This window comes from Protopterus annectens, chromosome 14.part0 (assembly GCF_019279795.1).
Source record: "Protopterus annectens isolate FY-2018-M chromosome 14.part0, PAN1.0, whole genome shotgun sequence".
NCBI classification, from domain to species: Eukaryota; Metazoa; Chordata; order Ceratodontiformes; family Protopteridae; genus Protopterus; species Protopterus annectens.
Genome location: NC_056748.1, coordinates 519,539,096 through 519,560,411, shown reverse-complemented (window position 1 = coordinate 519,560,411; position 21,316 = coordinate 519,539,096). Strand labels below are relative to the sequence as shown.

The following is a 21,316-nucleotide window of genomic DNA, read 5'->3' as shown; positions in this document are numbered from 1 at the left end:
ATACATGACATCAAACTGACAAAGTTGTTCAAGAGAAACAATAAAAGCCTGAACTTGAAATGTCACAGAATGTAAAAATTTTGTCACAAATGACATACACTATATTGAACATCAAGTGGAAGCATGATGATTTTCTCATATAAGTAAATGTGCATAACAAGTCATATAATTGCTTTTTAACTTGAATTGTGGTTTTGTAACCCATCCTGACCATACATGATACTTAAGCTGTTACCAAGGTAACTAATGTTTTATACAGGACATCAAACTGACAAAGTTGTTCTAGGGAAACAATAGAAGTCTGAACTATGAATGTCACAGAATGTAACAATCACATTCTGAACAAATAGTATTAAATTGACAATAATCATTCAATTTAACCTTTGCTGATTATACAAAATAGAATGCTGACATTTAAATCTAAAAACTTTCATTATATGCCATAAAATGGCAGTTTATGAATATGGAAAGGGAACTTGACATCATTAATCACAATAAGTGAATTTGTTGTTTTTAACCTATAATTTCACTCATTTTATAATAAATGACAAATATGAAAATCCTTATGTGTAGGAAATGGGAAGAGGGATTCACTGATAATTAAAATGCACTAACTTTCATCACAAACTTGATGCTTTAAGTTAGCAACAAAGTGATTACTTAAATGCTGGCAAACAATGAAATGTAACTTCTGATATATCCAGTAAAATACATTGTATTATAAACGTTAGGCATAACTATTATTACCATATATTTATATTAAGTAATAAGTTTTGAAAGACTTCATCAGTAAGGGTGAATATGTTAAATAACTGTCTGTTATAATCTTTTACTGAGGTTTTATATATGATACATCCTACTTTACTATGAATGAATTGCTTGTCATCTGTCTTTCATGTAAATATTAATTGCTTATACAGTAAGTAGACATTTATATTGTATTGGAATTCTGTCTAATCTACAATAGTACTATATCTGTTCAAAATAGTATAAATATTGATTATTCCTATTACAAATATTCTCCTTATGATAATTCAATTTATGGAGCTCAGATGTTCTGGATTGTCAAGGTATGAGTGATAATCTGATTGACTTAGGTTTATCCATCAGATTAGGAATGATTTTCATTCCATGGCTAGTGCGGATCTTAGTTTTGTTAACATTTATTAATTTACATTTGTTATTTCACAAAAACATTTTTAGTATGCCAAACCAAAACATTACTTTATTGGTAAACACTCAAAGTATAAAACTGATAATTTCCTTTAAAAGCTCAAACATATACTTTATAGTTATCAGGGGAAAATGTTTAATAGTCACAATAAAACAAAATATACATAGTCTAAATAACCTTAGAAGGATTTAACTTTATTATCTTTAAATACAAATGGCTTAAACAATCCTAGCAAGAGATCAAGTCTTCTGAACTATTTAAAACTGAACAAACCACAAGCTGTCTTCCTTCAAGAAACTCATTTCAAAACAAATGACAATTACAAATAGAATCCTAAGGAATATATGATATTGGTGCAATCCACTTATAAGACAAAGACAAAAGGGGTAACAATTTTATGGAAAACAAATGTGATTAACCCAGAAATCATTTATAAGTATGAAGATAAAGAAGGCCTTATGACATTAGTAATAGTTAAATATAATAACAGAGTATGAATCCTAGCCAATCTATACTGGTTCTCAGGCATTGGAACAGGAACTGTTAAAAACACTTGGATTTCATTTCCAATAATTATAAAGGCAACTTAATATTAGGAGGAGGTTTTAACTGTATATTTGATATTTCTGAAACTACAAATAAAAGACTGCTGCTTATATCTGCAGTATCAAAAGCTTTAAACAAGTAGGTAAAATCATTTCATCTTGTAGATACTTTCAAATTTAAAGAAGATAAATCTTTATTGTTTTCCCATCAGGATCACAGATTTGGTACACAAACTAGAATAGATAAAATATTTGCTGCCCATGACTTACACTCTAAAATCATTAATTTCTCAATCACTCACTGCCCCTTTTCAGACCACAATTCATTGATACTAAAACTTCAAAATGGGTACAAACCATTAATCTTTAACTCCAGAATTCCAGCATGTATAACCAAAATGAAAGAGTTTAAACCCTGGTTATTAGCTGAATTACAGTTCTTCTTAGATATTAATTACACCACAGAGATAAATAAAATAATAATATGGGACTCATTAAAAGCTTACATATATGGTAAAACCGTAACTTGGTATAAAAAAGACCAGAGAATGGGATTCTAAATTATTAGATCTACAATCCAAACTTTTGTCAGTAAAAGCTGAAAAAAATCAAAATCATTTGGAGATGAAAAGAAAGTAGAAGTATTAAACAATAAGTACAACGCAATTCTAACACATAAACTAGTTTAGTTTTAGAAAAACTAAAAATGAATACCTTGGCCATTTCTCCCAAATGTCTGCATAATTTATCCACAAGAATCAAAATACAATCAAGAGCTAATAACATAAAGTATCTTCCATGAAAAGAAAGGGAAAAATGTCTCAGATATAGGTGACATTCTTGATGCCTATAGAAATCACTATATGGAACAGTTCCAAAAAGAAAATATACATATTGATCAATTAAATCTAGATGAAAAATGTTCTAATATACAAAAAACAGAAAAATTAAAGCTAGATCTGCAAGCACCCATATCCTACAAAGAAATTACAGATACAATAAAAGAGGGTTTATACTGTAACATCGAAGTCTCAAAACTTCGAATGCTACAATATCGAAACCACTACATCGAATGCGGAAAATAGCAAAGCCACGGAACATCGAAATCCTGCCCTAGCCATTTCGTGGCTTCACTATTTCCTCCACTATGATGTGATAGTTATGGACCTTAGTGTTAGGAAGCGGGTTAAGGTAAGTGGATAGGTAGTACTGTATGTATGGTTTAGTGTAGGGTTACAGGTAGAGTTTTGTAAAGTGCATGTGTGTGTATTATTTAGTTTGTTTAGGTATAGCTCCTTAGGGTAAGTGTGTGATAGTTAAGGACCTTAGGGTTAGGGAGCGTGTTAAGGTAAGTGGATAGATAGTGCTGTATGTATGTTTTAGTGTAGGTTTACAAGTAGGATTTTGTAAACTGTATGTGTGTGGATTATTTAATTTTTGGTGTGCTTGTGTTGTGTGTGTGTTTCTCGGAACAGCAAATTGTTTCCCTGGGAAAAAATTATGCTGTTCTGAGCGTTCGATGTTATCACATTTCAAACTTCCAATTTCGAGCTTTTGGTGTTCGATATTTTGGAAGTTCGATTATGTGATATAAACCCAATAAAAGAGGGTAAAAATAATAAAGCTCCAGGTATAGATGGCATAATTATGGAAATATATAAACTTTTTCCTTCAAAGATACTATCCCTCTTCCATAAAACTCTATTAGAAATTCAGTCACAAGCTTTAATACCATCCTCTTGGAGATATTCCTTAATCACACCAAACCTAAAGGAAAACAAATCCCCAAACCTCTGTACCTCACATAGACCTGTGTCATTAGTAAATAATGACTACAAAATATTTATGACAATATTAACTAACAGAATGAAAATGCCACTATCCTAAACAATAAATAATGATCAAACTGGATTTATATATCATAGACACACACATGACAATATTAAAAGGATAATTTCTCTTATAGATTATGTTAATAAAGAAAATAAAGAAACTCTCATACTTGGCTTAGATATAGAGACAGCCTTTGATTCACTAAATTGGAACTATTTATTCAAAATCCTATTGCTGTTTGAATTTCCTGCATCCTTTGTTCATCTCCTAAACAATATATATGCAAATAATTTAGTTTATGTCAAGTTAGGTTCTTTTACCTCTGAATCTGTACATATAACAAAAGGCACTAAACAAGGTTGTCCCATGTTACAAATTCTATTTGCTCTGGCTACTGAAATATTGGCAGATTCAATTCGTAACAATATAAAAATCAAAGGAATAGATATTTATGAACAATACAATTCTAAAGTAATGCTATTTGCTGATGACATATTACTAACATTATCTAATACAAAAGAGACATTAGAAGAATTAAATATATTAATTGACAAATTTCACATGACTTCAGGACTCCATTTCAATAAATCAAAATCAAAATTTTATTTTTAAATAAACGAAAAAAGAACTGCAGACTAAGGGGGATCACATTATAGGGAAACAAGAATGTACCTTAAAATATCTAGGAATTGAGTTATGCAATGATAATAATGAATTAGTCTCAAAAACTACAATAATCTCATCAATAAAATTAAAATCTCTGTGGAAAAATGGAACAAAATAATATTAACATTTGAAGATAGACTACAGTTAATAAAAATGGTTTTACTGTCCAAGATCTTATATATAGCCTTGGCAATACAACAGTTACCAGAAAGGAATATACTTAAAGAAATAAATTCATGCCTAATAAAATGTTTATGGTTTCCCAAAAGAAACAGAGTAGCTTTAATACATCATACCAGACCATGGAAACAGGGAGGATTAAACTTTCCTGATACAGAAACATATATAAAAGCATCAATATCTAAAACAATCTCAGATTGGATAAGTCCAAATTACTCTGCAAATTGGAAAGAATTACTAGCTGCAATATCAATTTCAAGTAACAGATAAAAACAATTTACCATGGCATATATTATGTATTAGTATGCAATATAACACAACTAGACTCACTAAAACTTGTATGATTAATTACATTGACTCATTTAGGAAAATTATTAATGCAAATTTAGATTTAAAAATCTGGTTTGATCTTTTAACACCATTTATAGTCACAAAGAACTTTCCACATAAAATATATAGAGAAATTATTAATTCCTGGGAACAGCAAGGATTTGTTTGTTGGCTCCAATGTATCAAAGAACTAAAAGTTTTAGATCTGCAAGTAATAAAAACAACATACAAAATTCCACAACAGGACTGACTAACTTTAGAGAGTATTCTGTAATATTCATAAGATTTAAGTAGACTAATTAACAATTCTTCATTTAAAGAAATACCTAAATTTATGAAATACATATATGGAATCATATATAATGACTTTGACATAGGAAACAGTATTTCAAAATTTTACAAAATATTGATAAACTATAAAACAGCACCCAAAACCTCATATTGGAAATATATAACAAAAGGAAACTGAATGCAGTTAACTGAAGATATTAAAACAAATATCTTATTATCGATAAAATATGCATCCCTTACACAATACTGGAAAGTTTTTAATTGGAAATGCTTGCACAGAGCCTTCTTAACCCCAGATAGAATCAATAAAATTAGTTCTTCCAAAAAAGGAATATGTTGGTGATGTGAGCAAGTACACAATGCAGATTGGAACCACATTTTCTTTTATTTTGTCAAAATTAAGCCATTTTGGAATGGTATTAATTTTCTACAAGGTTTATTTAATGAATCATTTTATTTAACTAAAGCTCATGTATTATTAAATGTGAACGAAGGTCCTCATTTGAATAGGTCAAATATGTATCTAGTATGGACTATACTTGCAATTTCAAGGAAGTGTATAACAAGAAGATGGAATACAAACACAATACCAACTTTGAAGACTTCTACAGCCTACCGAACACCACGGCATTATTGGAAATTAAAATTAAAGAACTAAGAATTTATCCAAAGCCATTTATCAACAACCCTTGGGGAAAAGTCTTATCATTTATTGACCCTATACAATAATTGATCAGACACTCTGATAATGGATTGGACATACTTATAAAGTAACTGTATATATTAAGATCTGTTACAGTGTCAGGCTAATGTAAATAGTGTACATAGTTATTTAAGATGTGATGTATAAATACTATGGGATTCATTCAAATGTATTTGATAAATAAAAAAAAAACATTTCTGAGGAAAAAAAAAGAATCATTTGTCACAAACAGCTTAAAGGGGATTCACTTTCTACTGTATATTTGAGCTGTCATTTTCTGTTTCTATCTATCTATCTATCTATCTATCTATCTATCTATCTATCTATCTATCTATCTATCTATCTATCTTTCTATATACATAGATCGACAGAGTGATTATTGTTCACAGTTTTTGTCAGGCATATGTTATTGTTGCCCATACAGGCTGTGGCTGAAATGGGTCCTGTTGGATCAGTCTGCTATCCTGGTAAACAGACTCCATTTTATAAATAAAATATAATCAGTACATATGAGCTTGCACAATACTTCCTTAGTGGCAAGAGTCTATAAATGCTTACTTAAGCAAACACATTCTGATGAGGTGCAAATTCTAAGTCATCACTTTATGAACAACTGCAATGCTCAGTAACTTCACTGACAGGACTCAGCCTGGAAATGGATAATATGATAGAAAGATGGAGGATGACATCCTGGAAAGGCAGTGCAGCTAGTCACTTGTTTTGGAATCCAGAGTCCACTACTCAGAGGAGGACAGACTAGAAATATTGTGGGAATTGCGGTGAGAGAGAGAGTCTTCTGGACACAATAAGGGATGCCATCAGAAGTAGTGTCAGACTCATGACAATCAGAGTCTAATATAAAGAACGAACAGTATTCATAATTTCATTCTATGCTCTAGAACACAGCTGAGATGTTGTTTTAAAGAGGATATTCAGGCAGAATTGCAGGATCTACTAGACAAAGTGGGACAGAATGAGTTGGTGCTGATAATGGGGGAAATGAATACTCATACTGGGAAAGGCAGAACAGATAAAACAGGATTTGAGGATTGCCTAGGTCCATGTGGGTGGGGCAACATGAGAAAACATTCTAAATGTCTGTCTGACAAATGACTTGATAGTGACAGAGACATGGTTTATCAGGAGGGCAGTCATAAGTTCACAGACAAAAATGGTGAACATGTACCTCATGTAGATTTCCTCCTGGAAAGAAAAGGGCATTGGTATAGAATCAGAGATTTCAGTCATCTCCTGTGAACCTGTCTACTCCCAAAATAAATCAGTGGTGGCTGCAATCATCATCAAATAATGGTTAGAGAAAGCTTTAGAGTCAATGGAAACTAGATTGAAGATCTGGAAGTTGACTGGAATAAGTCACAGAAGCTTAAGAACATATTCATGGCTCTATCTACCCAGGAAGGAGAGCTGGAGACCAATAAGAATGGTAGCATATTAAACAGCATATGTGAAGACTGTGGACCAGATATGCATCCAATGATGGAATGCAAAAGTCCAGGAAGTCATCAAAAGAGAGAAGTAGGGAGAGAAAAAGTGGGGGACAGAAAAGAAAGATTTGGCTAAGAAAGAATATTGGTTGGCTAACAAAGACAATAAGGGATCAGTCACAGTGGCAAAGATCAAGGTGTCAGAGTAGCTCTTTCAACTTGTGGAACTGACTTAGCAGATGGTACAATGAAACTCTATCAGGCTGCAAGGCAAAGACAGATAAGGAAGACAGTTATTAGACAGCATTCATAAGGGATGCCGGTTATCAATCTGCTCACCAATCCAGATCATATCAAAGGGCGATGAAAGGAGGACATCCAGCAGCCTGTGAATGAAGAAAACCCCACAGAAAACTGCACTGCTACATCCCATCCTAGAAGAAGTAAGAACAGCACTAAAGAAAATTAAGTCATGAGAAAGAAGCAGGGTTACATGAAATCATGGTACATATGAACAAGATGTTGAGTGAGTTAGGAGATAAATGGCTTCTGAGGGTACTCATCATAGTATGGAGAAAAAGACATATCCTGGATGACTGGCAAATAAGCACTTTAGTACTAGTGTACATGATCAAGTGGGACATTCACAACTGTTGCCGGTAAAAGGGAATGAAACTTATCACACACCATGAATGTATGGGGGAGCGTGATAAGTAAACACATGGAGCAGTACAAAGTAAGATGTGAGATGAGCAGTATGGATTCAGGTCAAGATGCAGAATAACTAACTCAATGTTTGAAGTGGGACAGGTAGTGAAGAAGAACCTGGAGATGAAGTGAACATTCCTAGACTTGGAGAAAGCATATGACAAGGTCCCAGAAACATTTGCAGAATTACTGCAAGCTATGTACAAGGACCCAATGACACAAGTACAAGCAGTGTTTGGATTCACATAGGAGTTCCCAGTGGGAATGGAGGTACATCAGGGTTCAGCTTAGAGCCGACTGCTGTTCATTAAGGTCAGAAGGACAGAACAACAAAGCTGCTCTATACAGACAATGTGGCATTACAAGCAGAGTTTGAACAGAAGCTTCCCAAATGATAGTGGACTGGAATGCAAAATTGAAGGCACCTAGAATGAAACTGAGTACAGATATGACAGTTGTCATGGCAGCAAATGGGGAAGTCAGAAGAAGATGAATATTGAGATAGAAAGGAAAATTGTGGAACAGGTTAACAGTGTCAAGTATCTAGGAGGAGTGGTTGATGAGAAGGAAAGTCTGAATGAGAAGGTCAGAGCTAAGATCAGAGGTGCTGCAGCCAACTAGTACAGAAGTCTACAAAGAATTTGCAACAGAAAAATGAGAAAGAAGATGAAAAGTAATGTATACAAAACTGTAATTTGACCAGTACTTCTGTATGGCTCAGAAGTTTGGGCAGTGAAGGCAGAACATTTGAGGAAGCTTGAAGTGATAGAGATGAAGTGCCTGAGATGGGTGATTGGATGCACTTTATGGCACAGATGAAGAAATGATTATATCAGTGGTGAAGCCAAAAGAGCCCTAGTTGGAGAGGCAGGGAGAAAAGATGAATGTGGTTCAGGCACATGCAGGAAAGCAGATGATCTGGTGAGAAACATTTGGAAGAAGGGAAGAGGAAATGGGGATGTTCAGTCAAGAGATGGATGAATTGTGTAAGAAAGATGACAGTCAGGCATGAGGTTTGAAGAAGATAGGAGATTGGCACTGGATCAAGAGAGACAGAGATAGTTAATGTGACACCTTAACTCCTTTGTTGCAACATTTTGAATCCACTTGGTGAGGTAGTACTTGTCTCTAGGTCAAAAACGTCGGGAGAATTTCCCTACCTATGTATTTTTCTAGATGTTGTGGGCATGCATTTATAAAATGAACCTAATTTAAAAATAGGTTTGAAAGTAGCAACATGCTGACAGTCACTATTGAGGCTATTCATACTGGGACCTTTAAAAAGGCATATGTAGCCAAAGCCCTTTTGTTGACAAAAAGGGCAGAGCGAGAGAGAGAGATAGTAAGCTAAATGAAACCACAGATACAGCATTGTAGCATTAATTATGACACCAGGAGAGTGATGTATATGGCAGAGTGACTCTTGCAACTCCTTCTGCAGAAGAAAGGCTGAAAGAAACCTACATACCAGAATTTAGCTTCTTGAATGGTATGCTGTAGGTGCTTATCTTGAAATGTCCAAGCCATAAAAAAAGCAGACCGAGTCTGCATGTAAAATTATTAATAGCTTTTAAGATTGTTTCCATGACAAGTTTGTAACAGGAGGCAAAGTACCGTGAGAAGGCTAGGAAACTGCCCACCCAAATGGCCAGATGAACACATTCAATTTGAGAATAATAATCAACCCACCACACTGGCCAGTTAAAGACATTCAAATTGGGAATAATAATTCATCTAACCCATTGGCCAGATAAAAGCATTCCAATGGAGAATACTAGTCCACCAACCACATTGCTCTTAGCCACTTGCTTACTTACCCCTACCCCTCTTGTTAACCTTGTATAACACTGAGAAAATTCTATAATACAAAATAATATTTTGATAAGAATGCTAGTCCATTGAATAACACGTTTAAGACTGAGTACTGCTGTCTTATTTCTGTAGGAGGAGGACTGGCTCTGCTAAGGCATCCTGTGGATAATGGTCAAGAGCACCATAGGTTCCGAGGCTGTAAAGTTATCCTGTCCACCCATATTTATAACATTCATAAGAAGAAGAATAACAGTCCCTTAAGCAGACATGCATTTATGTGTCCCAGTTTTAAATGTTTTTTTTATTTTTAGGTGGCAATTGGGAAATGAAATTGAAGGAGAGGAAGGTGGTTTGACATCCGAGAAATGATGCAACTAACTACCCTGGTTTAAATGATGGTTTAAGTATTAGCAGGATCCTCAAGTAAAGTGCAGTCAGGGTTAGAATTATAATATTTTCAATTACTAAATTAGTTCCTTTTAACTATCTTTGTCTAGTACATGTGAATTACTGTACGTCTGTCTGGCTTTTTGTATGATTTTTAAAGTATTACTTAGTGTAATGTACTTTTAAATGTTGCAGGTTTGTTTGATCATATGACAATTCATCATATGACATTCTACCTTTTTTAATGTGGAAGTGTTTTGTTTAACAATTCTGAAGACATCTTAACATTATTAGGATGAATCTGCTTAACAGTTTTATGGAATATTTGCAGTGCACTACATTTCTGTATGACATCTAGCTCTTGTGAAACAAGCATTTTTTCTCAAAGGATCACACAGTAGGTAAGTAGACATTTGAAGACTCAGGATACCACACACTCAACTACAAGATGAATCTTGTTAGCAACTCTTACTCTGCTATACTAGCTGTCAAACTATCATCGTTGCTTAACTTCATGTGTATTGCCCTGCAGTCTTTGATTTTGGTGTGTAATTAACATAAAGTCTAGTTCTGTGGCCTACTTGAAATTATGCATATGGAATCATGGCCAGTCTTATCAGGAGACACAATGATAAAAGCTATAAAGGGATATATGTGTCAGAAACAGAAAAAATAAAAAAATTTATACTACAGTAATTTTTCATACAATGAAAACATTAGTTACTAAAGTTTATTTTGCTATACCCCAAACAACCTCGTGGAATGGACATAGGTTAGTATTAGGCTAACTGCCCTCATGGGCCATTTTATGCCCAGCCAATTACCACATGTGAGAATCAAATCCTACACCTTGTGTCTGCAAGGTAAACACCTCAGTTCTTATACCAACCTCCTAGCTATATCATGTTTATAGGCAAATACTAAGCTAGCTGCCCTTGTGGGCCATTTTAAGCCTAGCCAATTTCCCTTTAGTGAGACTCAAACCCACTACCCTTTTTTGTGAGGTAAACACCACAACCATTATACCAACTTCCCAACCCAACATGCTTGTATGATTTTCTTTATGAGCTTAGCCTTCATTTTCCCACAATACACTTTGAAGAAATTATACTGTCCTTCCCTTTTATGCATGATATGGTATGTTGAGACTTGAAATGCCAAGTCTCAAAATGTGAACATCGATTGGCCAAAAATCCAGAATTACATAAAATAAGTCTGAGATTGCCTTTTCCTAGAATATTCTCTTTTCTCTGAGGTATGGTGATCTCAGTGTTGGTATATGTATGTCTGGGATTCAATTGGATTGATAGTGCAAAGGCTTACTCACCTGCAAAATGGGAGTTTAAAGGAGAAGAGAGAGGCTTGGTGTTCGCTCTTCTGCATTTTCAGTCTTTTTTGTGTATGTTTCTGGACTAGCAGTGCAAGCCTCTGACATTTCAATATGGAGACACACAGTCATGTTTCTATTTCCTGTGAATGGCAGCCCTCAGAATTATTGCTTATGTTCAGAATCTTTGGTTATATTGTTACTAATTTTATTTTATCTCATGTGGATTTTTGTTTCCAGCAATTATACCAATGGTTGAAAGAGAAAGACAGTTACTTATCTCATGCTAAACCATGACAAAATGCGCCATTCTGTTTCAAATATTTAAAAACAATGAAATTCTATGGGACTGCATAAAGAAACCCCTACTAAAGGAAATGTTGTGCCCAGTCAACATTTCTAAGTGCATGATGGCCCTGCTGTCATCTGTCTTTAGTCATCTTGCTTAGAATAGTTTGCATAGTTCTGTAGACCTCATTAATGGAAGGTCATATGCCACATAACATTAGCATGGAGGATGGTAACAAAATGCTGAATGGTCTGTATCAGAAAACATATAAAGATGGACTTCTAGAGGTTAGCATTTGCACAGTTTAAGAAAGGAGTCAGAGGACAGACATGACAGAATGTTTTTAAGTATCTCTGGGGTAGCAAAAGAGCCTGTATGGCTACCAACTTTAAAAACAGTTATAAGAAAACAAAAACAAAAAAAAAAAAAAAAAAACCACACAATATGAATAATCAGTTAGGCCCAGTAAAAAAAGTACAGTTTTGTACCTACCATAAATGTAGATGTTCGAGGATCCACATTGCTGCAGTCCTAACTATTGGGTAGTCCGCTGTCCCAGTCGGCCCGAATACCAAAGTATATGGCTGACGTCGGTCAAGGCGCATTAGACTGACGTCAGTACGTCAGGGTACTAATGCGCATGACCGACGTCATATCCTCAGTCTTTTCTTGCCGCAGATGTCAGAAGACCCTAAAAAGACAAGGCCAAAACCAAAAACTCCAAACATTCCTGCACCAAAAATATGTACAATATATACAAAATTACCAGAGTATAACCTCACCTACACAACCACCCCTAAACACAGAGGGACGGAGGGAGCAGCAATGTGGATCCTCGAACATCTACATTTATGGTAGGTACAAAACTGTACTATGTTCTTCATTCCACATTGCTGCAGTCCTAACTATTGGGTAGAATCCCAAAGCAGAGGTAAGGGAGGCTGGCAAATCACAAGGAAGCAGGAGCTGACAACATGCCTTGCAAAATAGCTGTGGCAAAACCAGCCCTAGATTTAGAGTAGAGAGGAAGGTGATAATGCTTAGAGAAAGTATGCACTGAACTCCAAGTAGCTGCCTCCAAAATATCCTTAGTTGCCACCCCCCTTAGAAATGCTGTTGAAGTGGCAGTAGCCCTAGTGGAATGAGGCCTAATCCCAGCTGGAATCTCCTTGCCATGATGGGAATAACAAAATGCAATGCAAAACCCAATCCACTTAGAAATAGTTTGTTTTGACACAGGCTTGCCCTGAGAACTCAAAGCAAAAGAAACAAACAACTGCTGAGACTGTCTAAAATCCTTAGTCCTGCTTAAATAATAACGCAATTGCCTGTGTACATCTAAAGTGTGCAAAATCTTTTCCCCTTTATTTTGGGGATCTGCATAAAAAGTAGGCAAATGAATAGTTTGGTTTAAAGCCACACTAGAAACCACCTTAGGCATAAAGGAAGGATTAGTGCGTAATGATACCTATCCTTATGAAAAATCAAAAAAGGCTCTAGCGCCATAAGGGCCTGCAATTCAGAAACTCTTCTTGCAGAAGTAATGGCCAACAAAAAAGCAGTCTTCCATGACAAGTATTTCAATTCAGCAGTAGCCGCAGGCTCAAAAGGTTGTAGAGTAAGTTTCTCCAACACAAAATTGAGATCCCAAGCAGGAGTAGGAGCTCTACGTGGGGGTCTTATATTCTTTGCCCCTCTAAGAAATTGCTTGAACAAAGGATGCGAAAACAATGGTGGGTCACAATCATAGTGAGCTGAAATTGCTGCAGCATGAATCTTAATGGAAGAGAAAGACAAACCTTTGTCCAATAACTCAGTAAGATATTGAAGAGCCACACTCAAATTAGGCTCAGAAATCTCCAAATTGTTTGCTGCACTCCAAAATAAAAATCTCTTCCATTTTCTGCGTACACTTTCCTTGTACTAGGTCTTCTGGCTTCCATAATCACATTTAAAACTTGTTGAGGAAGTTGAGACCTGCTGTGTTTCAAAACAGAATATGCCAGGCTGTTAGATGAAGAGAGTGAAGCTTGACATTGAGCAGGTGACCTTCCCTCTGAGACAACAGGTGTGGAATCAAAGGTAAAGGCCATGGAGGCTTCCTTACCAGACTCCTCAGTAATGGGTACCAGTGTTGCCGAGGCCAATCTGGAGCTATTAAAATCATCCTTGGCTTGTCTTGTCTGACCTTCAGGAGCACCTTTGGGAGAAGAGGCAAAGGTGGAAAGGCATACACATGAAGATTTTTCCAACTGAAAGAAAGAGCATCCACTTTCCAAGCTGTGTGATGAAACCTCTTTGTGCAAAACTTTGACAGCTGGTGGTTTAGTGGAGAAGCGAACAGATCTATGTCTGGAGTTCCCCATGACACTGTCAATTTTCGAAATACATGAAGATCCAGTTTCCACTCGTGGGGATCCATGATTTGTCTGCTTAACACATCTGCTAAGGAGTTCTGTGCTCCCGGCAGAAACCTTGCCTGAAGAGTTAGTTGCAAGCTGAGCGCAGTCTCCCATAAAATCATTTCTTGCCTGCACAACGGGTAAGAATGTGTTCCCCCTTGTTTGTTGATGTAGCACATGACAGTTGTGTTGTCTGTTAGAATCAACACCTGCCCTGGAAGAAGTAACTCCTTGAAAGCCATTAATGCAAACTGGACTGCTAACATCTCTTTCATGTTGATATGTAGATGCTGTAGTCTGGCAGGCCACTTGTCTTGTATCCACTTTCCATTTAGATGAGCTCCCCAAGCAATGTCTGAGGCATCTGTCGTTAGAATCTGACTCGCCTCTGGCCGGGTCACAGAGAGTCCCTTGTTTAGGTGACATTCCTGAGCCCACCACAAAAATTCCTTTTGAATGCAAGGTATTATTTGAATGACAGTGTCCAAATCCTGGCAGTGCTGTGTCCATACATTTTGAGATACCATTGCAGCTTCCTCATATGCAGTTTGGCATTGGGAAGCACCAGAATACAAGATGCCATGAACCCTAAGGCTTGAAGGACTGTCCTTGCAGTCAGCCGGACTGAAGAGATAGTTGATGGAAGTAACTGGAAAGATTCTTTTGTTTGTCCGGGGTTAAAAGGCCATCTGGGCTGCTGTATTCAGTCTCACACCCAGAAAGCACATGTCTTGAGAGGGTACTAGACTGGACTTTATTTCGTTCACAGAATACCCTAGGCATCTTAGCACTGCTATCACAAATTCCAAATGCTGTAAAGGTCTTCCTTTTCTTGAGCCAGAATCAGGCAGTCGTCCAAGTAAGGATATATTTGAATTCCTTTTAGCCTGAAGTAAGCTATCACTGGAGCCAGAACCTTTGTGAATACTCTGGGCAGTAGATAAGCCAAAGGGCAATGCAGAGAACTGATAATGAGAATTTCCAGCTCGGCAGATACTTCCTGCAACTTAGTCTGATAGGCACATGAAGGTAAGCTTCCTTGAGATCTAAAGTTACCATCCAGTGATCTTTGCCCAGCAGAGGTAAAAGCTGTTGTAACGTCAACATTTTGAACTTGGGAATGTCCAGATAAGTGTTGAGGAGAGATAAATCCAAAATTGGTCTCCACGTGTTCCCCTTCTTGGTACTAGGAACAGGCGAGAATAAAATCCTAGGCCCCTTTCTGGCACAGGAACTGGCTGAATGGCCCCTATTTGGAGCAACAGAGAAATTTGCTTGTGAGCCTCTTTTCTTTGTAGAGGAGGAATGTCCATGCCTTTGAAAGGAGGCAAGGTATGGAAGTAAAACCTGTAACCGTGGTGAATGATATCCAAAACCCATTTGTCTTGGGTAATTAAATCCCAATTTTCTTTGAAAAGAGCCAGCCTTCCTCCCAAAGGTGCTGCCAGGCGAGAATGTACTGGCAGCTGAAAAGGTAGGTCATTGGGTCTGTTTACGAAAGGACTGACCCCTGCCCTCACCAGAAGACTGAGCAGGTGAACTCCCTGTTCTAGGCCTAAAAGAACCTTGAGCCCTGCCCTACCACGTCTAGACCTACCCCTAGACTGGGAATCATAAGCAGGATATGTCCATCCCTTAGTAGGCCAATTTCTACTAAACTTGGAGGCTGAACCTGCGAAAAATCCTTAACAGTTTGCATAGACTTAGCCTTGTCCTCCATTTTCTTTAAAACTGCTTCCACAGGCGAACCAAACAACACATCAGACTGTAAAGGAGCATCCAAAATCCTTGTTTTAACATGCTCAGCTAAATTCTGATCCCTCAACCAGGCGTGCCTCGAAGAACAGAACCAGTGGCAGCCACCCTCGAGGAGGCCTGCACAGCATCAAAACCACACTGCAAGGAATGCTTACCCACCTGTTCAGACACATGAACTAAATCCTGCAACTCTTTACACTCAATACCTTCTGCCAGAGCATCCACCTTAGACTTCAATTGTGAAAGGAGATAATTCTGATATTTTAACATGTGAAACTGACAATTCAACGCCCTCATGGCTAAAGTGGAAGAAGTATACACTTTCTTTCCCCATCTATCCAAAGCCCTTGCCTCTTTATCAGGAGGAACAGGATTTTTAACAACAGAAGCCTTCACACCTTTAGGCCCCTGAGAGACAGTTTCGGGTCTGCCCTAGGACTCTTAAAAAGATACTTATGAGCTTCAGGCACCCTATAGTACCTATCCGGTTTAACTGGGGCAGGAGGCAAAGAGTCAGGATTCAGGGAAGCCTCTGCAAAAACATCTTCCACCACATTCAGAACAGGAGGTATAGCTAAAGGCCTATGCTGGGGTAAAAACAAGAATTCCCTAAGCCTCTTCCTGGAATCAGAGAAATCTTGACCTTCCCATTTAAAATGCTCCCTCATGGAATGCAGAGTCTCTGAAAAAGAAAAATCCTCAGGAGGAGAAGCGGAAGGAGTAGAATCATCCACATCAGAATCAGAATAAGGAGGATACTCCTGCAAGTCTTCAGCCGAAGACTCAGAAGCCTCCGAACATTGCTCAAAACTCTCAAACTCAGGTTCCACCCTAGGCCTCTTATCAGGAGGGGGCAGAGAACCTCTAATCATAGTAATCAAATCCTCTGCCATTTTAAGCATATGTTTCTTAGGCAAAGACCCTGAAGCACTAGGAGATACCCCCACTGAAGCTAAACTAGGCCTGCCTCTCAAAGAAGCCTTGGAAACAGAAGGGGAGGCTCTAACCACCTTAGGAAGAGAGGGAAGAACAGCCACCTGAGAAGCCCCTTCAGCCTGGCCTACTTCCTGAGAGGACACATCCTGTAACAGTAAAGTCTCTCCCTGAGACTCCAAAGAAACTCCTGGCAGAACCTCCGGCTCCACTGAGCCTTCTAAAGAACCGCCGTCCGGGACTGTCGGTTCTTCCACTCTAGGCTTTGCTCCTTTGTCCTTGCGCTTTTGGCGAAGCGGCGGAGCATCCGGCGGCATTTTATAATTACAACGCTTCCCAAACACTAACCTGGCACAGTCTAACCTTCTCTTAATAGTGCGTTTGTTAAATCTAGCACAAGAGCGGCATCCAACAACGTCGTGCTCAGGCCCTAAACAAGGTATACACAAAGTATGGTAATCCCTATGAGGTATCTGTTTCCCACAAGAAATACAGTTATTCACTTTTCTGACATCCGGTTAAATACTGAGGCAAGAAAAAACAAAATATTCCCAACGGGTACTTAGCCAACTTCGATTCGGTCTGAAACTCTGACTTCAGAAACTTTCAGAACGCCAACCTGCACTCGCAAAACTGCTTCTGCATCGGACCATGCGGCAAAAAAGACTGAGGATATGACGTCGGTCATGCGCATTAGTACCCTGACGTACTGGCGTCAGTCTAATGCGCCTTGACCGACGTCAGCCATATACTTTGGTATTCGGGCCGACTGGGACAGCGGACTACCCAATAGTTAGGACTGCAGCAATGTGGAATGAAGAACATCAGGCATCAAATGGACTTTAGGTGTTATTTTATGGAAAATTTGGCAGATATTTGGAACAACCTGCTTAAAAAAGCAGGAAAGTCAAAACAGTAACATAACAGAAAAATTTGCCTGGCAGATGTAATGTAATTATATTTGTAGTACAAAAAAGAAAAAAATCTACTGGTCTGTAGGATATACAGGTAATGGAGTAGATATATGATAGGACAGGCTGGATGGTCAAAGTCCTCATGTGGTATCAGAATCTGTATTTCTACATATTTATGTGTCCATCTGCCATCTGTCTTTCAATTTAACCAACATCCATCATCCACCTATCTAACATCCATCCATCCATCCATCTATAATTCATGCCTCCATCCACCATCCATACATAATGCATTCCTCCATCCACCTATGCAGTCAGCAAGCCATCATCCATGCTTCCATCCACCATTCATACATAATCCATCTTTCCATCTATCCATCCCTCATTTATCCATCTATCCAGTTACACATTTATCTCCTCCTATCATCCATTAGGCCTTCCATTGCTCCATCATCTTTTCATCTATCCAGTCATAAATCTACCACCAATCTATCATGTCATTCATCAGTCCTTCCTTCCATTCATCCATCCATCTATCCATCCATCCGTCTCTATATTCAGTCACACATACATCATCTATCCATCATTCATCGTGTAACCATCCATCCATTCATCCATCCATGGGACTGCCAACTGGGCCAGAACTTGCAAGCAGACTCAGCCTTTCCTCATGAAAAATGTCATCCAGTTTTCTCACCCAGTAGCACAGTATGACTGCATTATTTATCTTCAAGCAATTATCTGTTGTATTAGTTACATTAAATCTAAATGGCGAATCTAATATGTTAATATTGCCATTACTTTGTAATTTTACTTACCTGCAGTGTATTGCTACTTTCTTTTAAATATTATATCATACCCACTCCATTTTATGCATTGAACTAGATTGTAGGTATCTGAGTTCTTTACAATGCCTTACATATTAATATTAATGTGTAATGTACTTTCACAATGTATGGTTTGGTTTATGGTTAAGAAAAGCTGATACAGACTAGCCCCTTACTTGTTCACTTTATTTAAATAAAGATAAGTAGCTATATATGTGTGTGGGTGTTGGTCTGGGTGTATGTGTGTGTCTGCGTGCACGTTTATGTGAATCTGACAACACGTGGAAACAGGTGAAGCAGCAGGCAGCAATGCAGGCTTAATCCTGTCACAGGTAATGAGGAGAAAAGAATTAGAAAAAATGCTGATACCATGCAAAGCATTAGAGAAAGAAAAACAAAAACACCAGCAGGATATGTATCCATTCAGTCTTATCTAAAGTAAGATTGTACTTTTAACCTTGATGTTTTTGCCAGTGACTAACAGTTATAGCACAATGAATACGTCCTCACAGAAAAAAGTTATAAATGATGGCGTTAAGGGTTGAATAATGAAGGTGCTCTTAATGATTATTTTGGGACCTTTATTTTGGGGACTGTGCAACAATCATCTTGGTGTGCTTTTATTCATTTTACTGTTGAAGAGATACTGTGCCAGCAGGAAGTTAAGCCACACTCATCTTGTTCAAAGCTGCAAGAAATTAGGTTACACACAATAACTATTGCAGAGGATGTGATTAATGAGTTGTCAAGCCCCCCAGCTGCTCAGCCCCCGCCCCCTAGCTTTGCTGCAGGTTACAGACTGCTGGGGGCTGGGAGAGCTATGCACCATGGGTAATCCCAGGGGAACTAAGTGCAGGTGATGTAGTTCTTTCACAGTTTTCTCCTTGAATTCTGAGTAACACTACTAATGCACTGAGCTTTGAATACATAATACAAAACATTCATTTTTGCCTTGGTCAGATAACTGGAATGATAAAACGATGAGCCTACCTTTAAATTTGTGCATAAATACATTATAAAGTGACTACTAAAGCTGCACGCTGGTTAGTTGCCCTGTCTACAGATATTATATTGGTCACAATGGGTTCTCTTTTTTTCTCTTTGTACACTATGATTCACTGAGAAGGAGGGATGCAATATCTGTTTTTTTTGACAAACTTATTTTATACTGCATGTTACACTGACAAGTCATTTTAATACTTCACTTTATTGCTCAGTGGAGTTTTGCAACTTAAGACTGCTTTCACAAACATTGCACTATACCTTTCAGGTACAGCACAGTAAAAGCACAGTGTTGCATTTTTAGACAGTTGTTACACTTACAAACTCATATGTAACTCCAGACTAAAGGTTGATGCTCACAGCAAGTACAGTTGCCTTCTGTAACTACAGTACTTTTTTTCTTATTTTATGTAACCAATACAGTATCACTGTTGCTGTGCTACACTCCTCCATTAACATTTGTGATACTGTGGTACACTCTTCCATTAACACTTGTGACACTGTGGAACACTACCCCATTAACACTTGTGACACTGTGGTACACTCCTCCATTAACACTTATGACACTGTGGTACACTGCTCCATTAACACTTGTGTCACTGTGGTACACTACTCCATTAACACTTGTGACACTGTGGTACTCTACTTCATTAACACTTGTGACACTGTGGTACACTGCTTCATTAACACTTGTGACACTGTGGTACACTGCTTCATTAACACTTGTGTCACTGTGGTACACTACTCCATTAAAACTTGTTTCACAGTGGTACACTACTCCATTAACACTTGTGACACTGTGGTACAATACTCCAAAAACACTTGTGTCACAGTGGTACACTACTCCATTAAAACTTGTGTCACTGTGGTGCACTGCTCCATTAACACTTGTGTCACAGTGGTATACCTCAGTTTTCCCCTCTTTATGTACATAACCTTAACAATATTATTCCATTCTGAATTGCACATACCTGAAATTATTGACAGCTACCAAGACAGGTGGCCTTAGATCTCCTGTAGACAAAATTACCTGGAGATATCTGTTCCATTACTTTGAATGTACCGTCAAACACTGTATTGGAATCTTGTCTTCCAAGTCACCCCTAAAGGAAAAGACCACTCATTTAGTGGGCTTCATGATGCTGCAATACATAAATAAAACAGTTTTCAACAATTTAATTAGAAAAGAAAAACAGTCTGCCTTGAAGTATACGTTACAGTTTCGAAAAACAAAAAGACAGCTTGGAAACACCAAAGCAAATTCTCTCTCAGTTTAATTCTCTCTCAGTTTAATGAAGCGCTTTTCGTCTTGCACATGTGGCAAGACTTCATCAGAAACTGAACAAACTTCAACACAAGCAATATATACACACCATTTTTGCCACATGACACTTCTAATTAAAATCTTGTGTCTTAAAGGCACATCCACATTATTGCTACTTAAAACATTTTTTAAAAACAAATATGACTAACAATATTTTAGAACATCTCAACCCTTCCCTTGCTTCACAATTTTTACCTGTAATGGTGATAGAAATATATATACAAACATACATATACTAACAATACTATATCTCAAATTATTGTGTTGACTCTCAAAATATGGTATTACTTAGTTAACTAAGAAGTCAGAAACTTACATATCAGAGTCAAATGAAGTCAGATATCACAAATATGAATGCATTTTATAAAAATGCATACACACATTAACGTTTAAGATTTTTCAACTTCAATATACTGTTTAAAGATATTGTCTCATTCAAACCCGGGTAAAACATTGCCCCAATGCG

General features: G+C 37.3%; 1 protein-coding gene across 3 annotated transcripts in view; it reads right to left on the bottom strand.

Annotated features, from left to right (window-relative positions):
* RASGEF1A (RasGEF domain family member 1A) overlaps positions 1-21,316 on the bottom strand; it is a 2,436,720-nt gene that overhangs the window by 1,645,176 nt on the left and 770,228 nt on the right. For 2 of the 3 annotated variants that reach the window (XM_044056272.1, XM_044056274.1), the window contains exon 2: positions 20,498-20,629. The exons of the other annotated variant lie outside the window; for it this stretch is intronic. The gene's annotated coding sequence lies outside the window, so the exon portion shown is untranslated. The remainder of the gene's footprint in view (positions 1-20,497; positions 20,630-21,316) is intronic. 3 annotated transcript variants of the gene reach the window in all.